We start from the raw sequence: 12,468 nt of genomic DNA on the forward strand, positions 1-12,468 counted from the left end.
AATTGCAATTATGACACAATTTAACAAGCCGTAATTAACGAATTGACGGAACATTACCGTGTTCCGTTCAATTTTACATGAAACATATACTTTGCATGCTCAATGTGTGTGTGTGTGTTAACCTTTCTATCTCCCACTAGCTGGTAGTGATTTACAGAAAAAAGATGTTTGCATGTATTTAGACATTCATGCAAATAACTTGGTTCACGGATTTAGGAAGGTGTTAGCTCAATTGACTTTCCGATGACCCATTTCGTGTACAGAGCCAGAGATGTTCCGAGGTCATCATTCCATCAACTAGCCCCGCCTTACTGTAATGTTTGCATCAATTGGATTGCAACATTACAGTAAAACTTTCGATTCCATTTAAGCAGGAAATCGACGCGTATTTAGTATATTGGTTCAATTTGTATATATATATATATATATATATATATATATATATATATATATATATATATATATATATATATATATATATATATATATATATATATATATATATATATATATATATATATATATATATATATATATATATATATATATATATATATATATATATATATATAACATAACACATGTGTACTATAAAACTTACCATTTTTGCAGTTTTCTACCTTCATTCCTATCTCCCATTTATGTCTCCTTTGACTCTCATCCACATTTCTTGAATTCCTGCTTATTTAAGAAAGAAAAGGGGAAATAGTAACAAAAAAAAACAAACTGATAGACTCCGTGTTTTCCTCAGCGCTTCCGTTTTTCTAGTCTGGTGTCACTGCCCGTTGGACTTGTGCAAGTTGTTCCATCGGAGATCTCCAAGGAGCTGTAATTGGAGGAAGATCTGACTTCTATCCATAAGTATTAGTTTTTCACATTAATAGATTATATATGTGCACTACAAAACAATCCCGTGTATAATGCAACCATTTTTTTGAACATTTTTATGTACATATACACACATATACACATAAAATAAAAATACATAGATACACACATGTACACATAAAAATATACACATACATTCATACACACATACATATACAATACCTACATACATATACACATTGTAATACATGTTTACATACATACACACATATACACAATTACATACATATACTCGAGTTGAAGGAGGACCCCACGATGAACAGCTCTACTATACAAGAGATTATTACCACATCACTGGGTGAAAGGGCAGAAGTTAGAGCCTTAAGCCCGTACACAGTGATTATGTGTATAGACCAGGATGATATCAGGACTGTTAACGAGCTAAAAGGTGCACTGAAGCTGCATTTTAACCTGGTCGAGTTGCTCATGACGATCCGGTTAACTAAGGAGTACGTGGGGCTCAGACAGGGATGACTTTTTCATTTTTTTTTGTCGTCTGCTGCTGACAAGGCGCTTGAGGTAGGGCAACTTATGGTTGGGTGCCAATTGAGGGCCACCTCTCGAGTGAATAAACAAGCGGAGAATTACTTCAGGTGTTTGATATATGGCAGAAGCTTGCAAGGACCCGGACATATCCATGATGTGTTGGAATTGCGGAAACCTGGACCATCTTACGAGAGACAAAGTGCATGTTTGGCGCTCTAGCGGACGGAACGTCCCTCAGACGGATGGCTTCAATTGCCCTGCCCATCTACATACATATCACATACACAGATCTACACACATACTTGTACATATATGTATGTAATCATCTTGTTTTCTCTTTACTTTTCTCTGTGTTCTTATAATTATAATCAAGGAATATTTGCGAATAATAATAATAATTGTGTTGTTTCTTATTTATTTATTATTTGTTTTTTTTTTTTTATTGGCAGGGAAAACCAAGTATGTTAGGTAAAAAACCCTGCATCTTTTCGATTCTGTTTATACCCCTCCCAATACAGCCCAATATACGCGCCACTAAGCTTTTCCTTTAACAGATTCTCTAACTTTCCTTTTCTACCCTACAAAATAGTTATTTGTTCTTTTGATTCATTTTTATAATTATACCCTATTTCCTATTTATCTACGTATCCTCAATTTCAGAGCAAGATTCTTCTTCACTACCTATTTTGTTGTACATCTCTTCCACCTTTCTGTTAAATTTATTTTTTGTTCTCGCCAAGATTTTCCATTCAGTTTCTGATATTTCTGGTATTTTTTCTTTATTTTCCATTATTGTATTATTCCAAGTTTTTGCTGGTCTGCCTATTTTCCTTTCTTTAAATTCTAATCGTTGAGCAATTTTTAGGGGATGCCCCCTTTCCCTTCTTTGAATATGTGCCCAATATTTTAGCTGCAATACTCTTATTCTGTTCACTGCTGTTTTACCTTTAAGTAATTTTGATACTTTAATCGTACCTCTTGGTCTATCTCTGGAATATTTTAATAATTCTTTTATTATTTGAATCTCGTACCTTGCTATTGATTTTCTGTTTCTTTTTAATAAAGCTGCTCCTTTTAATCCGTATGTCATTGCTGGAGAAATCACTGTCATATAAATCAATTTGGCAATTTTCCAACTTGGTTTAAATTTTCTCATAAATTCTATCACTATCTTTGCACTATTTGTTGCCTGTCTACACCTAATTCTTGTAGTATTTGCTCTATCCAAAGTTTCCGTTAAATATGTCCCCAAGTACCTCATCGTTTTAACAACATTAATTTGGTCTCCATCGATCAGTAGTGTTAATGGTAGTTTTCTGTTTGTTGACGGTTCCCTAATAATAATTTCACTTTTACTTGGATTTAGCTCTAGTCCTACTTTCCTGAATTCTTCTTTTAATAATTTAACAATGCTGTCCAATTCTTTTACTGACTTCGTTATTATTAATATGTCATCTGCAAAAGCTAAACAAACAGGTAAATGCTTATTATTCAATTCAAGTAGATTTAATGAAGGAAACTTAGCCTTAACTTCTTTTAAAATTTTCTGGATTATTAACGTGAATATGTATGGGGACATTGGACAACCTTGTTTAATGCCTTTTCCTTTCATTCTTTTCTCTGTTTCTATGCCTTCCCAAAGAATACTTGTAAACTCATAATTAATTGCCTGTCTAACTCTGTTAATTATATGTTGCGGTACTCCAAGTTCAAACAGTATTTCCTGTATTGAATCCAGATTCACCATGTCAAATGCTTTTTTTATATCTAATGATGCTACTATCACTGTTTCTCCCCTATTCCAGTATGCCTCCATATATCTTCTAACGTAAAACATTTGATCATCAGTTGACCGATTATTAACGAATGCTGCTTGATGATATCCCGGTTCTCCAGAATATTCCTTTAATCTTCTAACTAGCCAAGTTGTATAAATTTTATACCCTACGCTACTCAGTGTTATTCTTCTGAAATCTGCAGTATTTTTTGGGGCTTTCTTCTTGGGTATAGGTATCTGCAGAGCTTCTCTCCATTGGTCCGGTATTTCATTTGTTTCCCATACTTTCCTTATTATTAGCCATAATTCTTCTATTAGTTCATCGTTCGCATATTTAAGATATTCATTTTTAATTCCATCCTTGCCTGATGCTTTACTGTAAACTGTTTCAAATAGTTGTATGAACGTTTCATTCTTTCTCCAACTTCAAAATCCTCTAACTCATTGTAGAATTTAATTATTTCTTTTTCTTTGTGTTCTTTTATTTTTGCTTTGTAGAGTTGCCGTTTTATTTTAATTTCCTTTCTATACCATTCAATGTCTATTCCTACCTCTTTTGCTTTTTTCAGTTTCTCTTGTGCGTTTCTAAGATCTTTCAGCGCAGCTTTTCTTTTGGGAGTTATAGGTATTTTTTTGTTCATAAGTACTTCTTTTGCACAAGTGTTAACTTTTTCTACTAATAACCCGTACGCTTTTGTTATATCCAAGTTGTCAATATTTATTTTGTTTTGTTTATTTAGAAGTTGATGATATCTTTTTTGCGTTCTCTCTTCTTGAAGCATTTTAGGTTGTGTTTGGATTTTAAGTGATTTTATTTGGCTTCCCTGTTCCTTTTCCTTTTGTTATTCCTACCATTATTATTTTGTGATCAGTTCTTATTGATGTCCAGGAAGCCCGAATGAATTTTATTCCAAACATTGGATCAACTCTGTTCACAACATGATCTATTTGGGATTCAGAAGTTCCATTTGTCCATGTTGTCAGCAGTGTTTTATCAAAATTCATTGAACTCACTTTCATATTGTGCATTCTAAGAAACATCTTCATAAAATCTCCGTTTTCATTCGATATTTCGTGCCCTATAAATTCACCTAACAATTCCTTTTCACATTCATCTAAATCGTTTCTTCCAATTTGTGAGTTGAAATCCCCTATTATAATCATTTTATCTTTTTTTGGATTCGCATTTACATAACTACCTAGATCAGCATAGAAACTGTTAGCTCTTTCATTTGGTGCGTGCACATTCACTATAATCAGTTCATCATTATACTCAGTTTTCACCGAGGTCGACATTATGTTTTTATTTATGTTAATTGTTTTTTCTATTGTTATATTTGAATTTTTATTCCTCAATATAGCTAGGCCTCTAGATTTATTTGTAGTATTTTTTTTACCAGATAAAGTCCATTCATAATTTTGAGTTTCGATTTTTACTCCATCTACATTTGCCTCCTGCAAAACTGCTATTGTTATTCCATTATTATATAATTCTTCATCGATTTCCTCCCTTTTCTCTTTTCTGCAACATCCTCTTACGTTAAGTGACGCTAGTTTCAAAATATCCGAACAGTTTTGTTGGTTTTTTATAGTGGCCTTCTTTTTACTAATTACTCTTTTCTCAAACATATTTTCAATACTATCTACTTGTTTCACGCCGTTATATTTATAGACAAACAATTTAATTTCTTCATTCTGAGCTTCCATTCCCTCTGGATCAATTCTTGATATTCCCTCTCCTTTGCTTACAATAACGAATGTCTTTCCTATCATATTTGCCAGAGTTCGCCACAAAACTGTATCAACTTGAAACGTATTTTTCTCTTCCTCTTTCCAAACTAAATAATTATTAATATCAATTAGTAAAGCTTCCGGCAATGCTTTGAATGCTTCTTCATATGGTTTAATACCACTTAACTGATGGCTAACAGCCCACAAAAAACTTGAATTGCTTCGAAGCATTGCTCTCACTTTAATCCTGAAATTCCCCTCTGTAATCCAGTAACATTTATTGTTCTCATTGTTCTCTTTTTCTTCTACAAAAATCGCTTCTCTCTTCTCATTTCCAACATTGTGGTTCCCTTCCTTCCTGTTCAATTCAACTTCTCCGTTTTTGTTCTTCTCTGTACTTCTTTGCATTATTACCTCTTCTTCAACAAATTTATCTTTTGTGTTCTTATTTCTGTTATCTTCACTATTCCCTTCTCTTTGCTCTTCTCCCTGTTCCTTACTATCATTTGCCACGCTATCATTCTTCTCTGTACTTCTTTGCATTACTACCTCTTCTTCAACAATTTTATCTTTTGTGTTCTTGTTTCTGTTATCTTCACTATTCACTTCTCTTTTCTCCTCTACCTTCTCATTACTATTATTTGCCACGCTATCATAGTGATCGACTCCATTGAAAAAGAGCTCAATAGTTTTTCTATTTTCCTCACTACCTCCACCTACCTCTACTGGCGCGTATATTGGGTTGTATACCCTGACATTACATTGCAACATCCTCCCTACTGCCATTATCGATTCCGTACCCGCCCAGGCTTTATCCTCTTCCAGCCATTCCAGGAATTTTTCGATTTTTTCATCATCAGGTGGTCCGCCAAAACGACCGCCCGCGCCTGCCACAATTTCCGCCTCCACTATCTCCTTAAAGCAATCCATATTTCTACGAATATAAGCTACAACGTTAGCCCTTACTTCCTGAGCTCTCTCCTGGAATTTTTTGTCGAATTTCATCCAGCCTATCGGATTTTTATATAAATACATATAGATATATATTATTCGAACCATAATTTATTAAAACTATCAATTTACCAGTGATTTGCTGGACAACCGCGTAAAAAAAACAGTTACCATCTCCTGGAACCTTGACAATTTTGATCTTTTGCGCATTATACATGCTCCACTATTTTAAGCATATTTTGCTTCTCCGTCTGACTCATTTTCCAAAATTATCACAATATCACAATAATTCGACAGCTATCTTTCTAATATCAACCGGTCACCAGTGATGATAGATTGGGTTTGATATTTTTTATTCTAATTTCGCGCTCAATTATCTCAAGACTCACCGATTCAATACACATACACACCAATCCACCTCTCGTCAGAGTCCCACACACCAAGCGCTCCCACCCGCGAGTCACCCAACAGCAAACGATGCAACACCACGCAATCACTCTCTACCAGTCCCCCACTCCGTGGGTAAGCAATCGCTCCCAAGAACCAACACATACACCGTCCACAAGAACTCTCTGTTTCTCATTATCAAGCACGACTCACACGACACATCATGCTTTCGTGACCGGTACGGAACGTCAAGACTAGTCACATGCAGCTAAATGGAGGCACTCACACACAACATCAACAGCATGGCACGTGTGAACGGGCACACGAGAAACGCATTCAACCCATCCTAACGAAACGGTAACGCTAGGTTGACGTCGATGGAAGCCGATGCATCGCCCGAATCGTGCTTTAGGATGTACTACCCTCAACCTCTACTCTGCATAGAGCCACTCGGCTCTCCAACACGGAAGCTCCCGCTCAAACACTCCTCACGCTCACTCCTGCAGCAAGCAACCGAAGATGTCAAGCAATGCATCAATTAGTCCTAACTAACACCTCTACATGCACAGACTCACAAGGAGGCACCCACTTTCACAACAATCTCGATAGACTCCCTCCGACCCACACTGCCGATCACCGATGGAAAGCACAGACTGGCACCACCGCCCCCAGAATCCATCGCAAAACCACAGCAAAACCAGGACCCCCGTCAACGTGCATCAATGCATCGATCCTCAGCTCAACATTCCCGAATGCTGAGAAAACAAACTTTTGTCCACTGGCCCTTCTCTGCAATAGTGCCATTAACTGTACATACTCTATTTACAGGCGCCGCTCGCCTGCCCGTCTGTCTGCCAACAGATGCCTCATTCAACATCACACACGAAACGAGTCTGACATAAACGCAACGCCAAACAGGCCCGTAGCCAGGATTTTGTTTCGGGAGGGGCTTGAAAATTATTGCATAAATGTATAAATTCTGATGACTTGAGATAGTCACAGTAAATTGAATGTAATTATGAAATGTTCTTAGTGAAAACAATTCCATAACTAAGACAATAGACACTAAAAACCCTAAAAATATGTTGTCTGTTACAAGAAAAGCTATAGTGCATCGACGAATTAAATTTGATTATTATTAGTTTATAAGTTAGAAATTTCTCTCAAGATTCATCAAGAGATCAAAGTATTTAGGGCTGATTGAAAATGCTACGCATTCTAGACTACACGTTTACAAGGTGTAGAAGACGCTAAATTGGAATGAGTACAAAAATATCCAAAAACCTGCCTAACGAAACTTTACACGCATTTGCTAAACAGGAGAACGAAACCAACGTCAAGGTTGTCTCCATGGATAGGAATATATCAGTGTGAAATCCAAGTTTATCGTTGCAAAGAATGTCCGAACAAAGTAAACTTCAACTCCTATTTTCATGATCAGGCTACTATTACTAGTTCTGTGACTTCATCCGAAGTATGCGTAATTATAATCCTGAGAAAAACACATGTTTTTTCATTTGACTCTCGTGGGGAATGGGTTAAACGCTATCTTCGACAATATTATCAGGCAACTGAGAATAACTATTTATTTATTTAAGTAGATTCTTTTTAGATACTTTCATATCATTGGACTTACGAATTAAAAATATCGTAGACTGATTTTCCTAGATCCCTGAAACTATAGTAAAAGTCAAAATGTAAAGTGAGTGCAAAAAACTACTGATTCCACTACAATGCAAGAATAAGTTCATTAGCTCATTGACGTTCAGAATTTTGCAAAACCGTTGGAACTTGAGAAGATTACCTAGATTAAGTAAATATTATATTTGAACATTTGAAGGTATTATTTCGGATTTCATGGGTTTTTGGACAATGTAAAATATATATTTCAATGATTTAATCTACTAATGAAAACTAGCCAGAATTTAATCTACTGAGCGAAACTGCTCAGAACTTGTTCACTAATCGAAAGAAAATAACTTAGCACTGATTCTGAATGCTTCTAATTTACGTAAAATTAGGTAAATATATCACCACCAAAATAACTAGAAACTATAAACACAAGTGAGCTTAATAATTTCAGCATCACTTGCTTCCGACACATGGAAGAGAACACATCGCACTTACATCTAATTTTCAAAAGAGGCTTTCTTTTAGAGTTGTCTGTTTTCAAATCACAGCAAATTATCCGTTTCCTGTGAAACTTTTGCAAAACTTTATGTCAATTCGTCAATTTTGACTTTATGTTTGCGAATTTGTTCCTTGCTTCTCGCTCTCAATAATTATCCTTCCGAATGGATTCCATTTCTCCCAAATATGACATTAATCTGCGAGTAAGCGATATCCGATCTTGTAGCGGAACATTGATGTTCTCATCGTCCATATATAGGAGGATCTTAATTATAGCATTGTCACTTTCAACCATGTGTTTTAAGTTGTTCGAAATGGTTTCATCTGGGCTAATTTGTTGAGCGCTAAATGCCTGACATGGTAGAACTCGCTTCCGAAAGTCCAACCTCCATTTACACCTTCAGGAAATGTTCCACATTATGAATACTCGGTCCTAAGCGAATCATCAATAATTTTATAATCACCGTATTTGGCTGGAGCACCACTTCTTGCTTCTCGACAGATTACTACAGCAACAATTATAGTAACAGTTTCTTTTATTCTTTAGGCAAGACACACAATATAAAAGTTACTATTTTTATCGTTCGCGTCGCACTGGCTCGAGCAAAAGCATAAAGTGACTGAATTTCGTGACCATTGCCTTTGGTGGTTAGAAATAGCCTTCTTCAACTTTTTCTCAAAGATTTGTTCAAACCAAATGAGCAACAAATTTTGTTAAACATCGCCGGTTTTTGAAATTCATTTTTGAAAAATTTCGGGAGGGGCTTTAGCCCCCTAGCCCCCCCTCTGGCTACGTGCCTGACGCCAAATAAGCACCTGAGAGATACGCTGGATTAAGCTCTTTCCCAGCAAGTGAAGTCGAGTGAACCTCCACCCCACTCCACCGCCGATGTGGAAAACAGACTGGGGATCCAATCAAAATACTGTACTCGAAGAGATCTCAGCAAAACCTCCACAATCACTTTCACCTGATGCGGGGGGTAAAAAAATTATAAGTTTGTGTACAAGTGACAGCATATCTCTAATTCGACCACACTCGCCTCCCGCCACAACATCCCCGCCACAAACCCGCATGATCCATCCAGACCCAAAACCCGCTACCGCGGAATCCGCCGCAAAATGCAAAAAAATTATACATATATACATAACAGAAGACAGGAGTTGGAAACAGAAAACACGCACACTTTCCACCTGAGTCTCTCAGCGTACAGTGAGGAACCCAACCCGCCGACACCGCACACCACTCCTCCACCATCGCATCCCATCCACCAGTGCTCCTTCAAGCACACACACCAATTACGCTCCGAACAAGTGGATAGACGAAACACGCTTAGCGCACAAAATTCACAGTAGACGAAGCCGAAGACAATACAGGTAGAATATACGCCATCTGTCCAATCTGGTCGATGTCTTCGTGTAGGTGAACTGCATAAAAACTCAATCTGTTCCCATATCCCCGCTCACCTCTCCCCCTGAACCATGCTCCGCGGCAGGGATGTTAGGTATATTTGCGAAAACTACCGCACACTTATGTGAATAGTACCACTTATTCGTCACTATTAAAGCATATATCCCCAAACATACGATTACGGCCCAAAAGCCAACCGCCAAATTCAACCCCGAATGGAAACTCCAGACCAACCGTTACTAGTCGAACACAGTTCACAACAGTTTATGAAAGAGAAAACTTTTCTCTTTCGTTTACTACCAACATCTGTGATTGGCGTATAACGGCCCGTCCGGAATCTCCACTCAAAGCGGACCCCGACAGTCGTCCACCAGGCCGCAACCATATGTTTGTCGAGATGTAATTATAATGTAATAGAAAAATTAAATTGACGCAATGTATGGTAGAAATTAGATAATTAAAGGTATACGACCCGTCACAATGTAGTACTGATACCAGCAGACATACCCAACACAAAAAATCAAACAGAAAACATACTAATTGGCCACACTTCCTCCTGTATATACACGACGTAGGTATGAGTAAGGAAAAAAAGCAACACACACAAAATATATCCAAGTCCAAGCAAGCCATGCTTGACAAATTAAATAAAAATCTCGAGTACTTTTTCAAATGGACGTAAGTAACATTGAGAGCCTCTCTTTGTTTACTTTCTCTTTCGTTTATTACGACGTCATTACAACACTTTGTACTAATTTTCCAGTACATATCGAAAGCCGACGGTTTTTACTACAATATTATACAAAGAGTAGAGTAGTAAATGTTGAAATGGCCGAGTAATGAACCGAAGAGAAAGACCTCAAAGAGAATCTCTCATTGTTACTTACGTCCATTTGAAAAAGTACTCGAGAAATATTCCAACTGGAATTCTCTCACCGCATTCCGCCGTTATGGTCCTCTCCATGCCTCCTCGCAGATGTCTATGTGGTACTTGCTTCGATATGTATCCTCACACAAACTTGCAACACGTTTTGATTTTTTTCTCTCGCACGACAGTAAACACTTGCATCAGAGAGCTGGAGTTTTTCTTTTTCTCTACGAAACTACAATTCGTATACAATGATGCCAAAGCATCAGCTCACGCTACCATCCCATTGGCATACTCTAGCCCTACATGGCGACAAGATTCAAAAACAATTAGCACAACAAACTCAAAAATTGCCTTCCAATATCTACACAATCACATTTCACCAGCAAGCCTTCACAGACATAAACACGTCGGCTGCGTGTTGGGGACAAAAGATAGCACCACCACAACCACAGTTAGCAGCAAGGCTCTTGGAAGATATCAACAATTTTTCCTGATGAAACTCTCTTATTATGGCGAAATTTCACCGATACAATATGCACTCGATTGAATTTGGAATGAAAACACTTTTAGCGGTGCAACCATATATATTCGTTTGACACTTTTCGCGAAAAACCACTCGAAATTTGTATATTTGTATGGAACGATTAAAATGCGTATCAACCGGCCAAAAAGTATTCAAAAATTCAAACATATATTTGCATGCTCAATGATATAAAATTATGTTTCCTGCCATTCAGGATAAACGCTATATGTGGAGTAAAATTACGTGATTTACGGAATTCAACATCATGTAAAATTAAAATCAAACGTAAAACTCAGTCATTTTTGAGGCTCGTATATGCCATGGTAAGGAGACGTAAATTTACACGATTTTTTCTAGGTGTGTAAGAAAAAGGCAAAACGGGCTTCGAGGCAGACTAGCACTTTGATGTCGACGTTGAATTATACTACCATTGTAGTCATTTTAATCCCAAAATTGGAATGGATTTTTTTGGTTAGCTTCTACGGCTTTTGAGACATCTAATCTATAAAAATTACTTAAGTCCTCAGCAAAGCCGCTCAAACCGTGTTATTATATAGGAAAAGTTAAAGGCTTGTATACAGGGTATGACAATTGACTGCCTGAAAACAAATATCGCAAAAAATGAACACGCTCCGTAAAACCCACTTTTAACTCCTTCATGGCCATGTTGTTTGTAACCAACCACGATTTTAAACAGCTATAACTTTTGATTGAGGCAAGATTTGCTCCCAAAAACAAATGAGTCTAAAAAGTGACTATTACCATTCATTTGAGCACTAACAGCTACAAGTATTAGCTTCAGAATTAAAGCTATTACAATTAGTCTGATTGTATTCCAATAGAACAGTGCTACCAGGGACTGTTTACGATGACGACGGAAAATGAATTTTTCATATATCTTCGTTACGTTGCAACATTACTGAAAACTGATAAAATTTATCAATTTAGACTGTCTTAGGCTACGTTTTTCACGCAATTGAGCAGCAGGAATGCACCTATCTTTATGAAAAAGGCTTTTCGTGTTTCTTGATCCCACCGTTTTCAAGGAAAAATTGTTTTGAAACCCTACATGCAGTAGAAAAAGCTAGGCATGAAAGGGTTAAATATTATAAAGTGTAAAAATCAGATATAAACTTCAAGCGTAAACATACGCAAAACTGGGCTTCAGAGGGAATTTGCCATTCAAATCGAATTTTGCCATATCATTTATTTCTATTACTCTTCCATCAATTTCAATGAAATGTATCGTGTTGAATATGTAAAATTCCAAGGAACAAAATGAAATTAAATGCGTTATCGGTTAAATTCTGCGACAT

The sequence above is a fragment of the Topomyia yanbarensis genome, chromosome 3, assembly GCF_030247195.1.
Source record: "Topomyia yanbarensis strain Yona2022 chromosome 3, ASM3024719v1, whole genome shotgun sequence".
NCBI classification, from domain to species: Eukaryota; Metazoa; Arthropoda; class Insecta; order Diptera; family Culicidae; genus Topomyia; species Topomyia yanbarensis.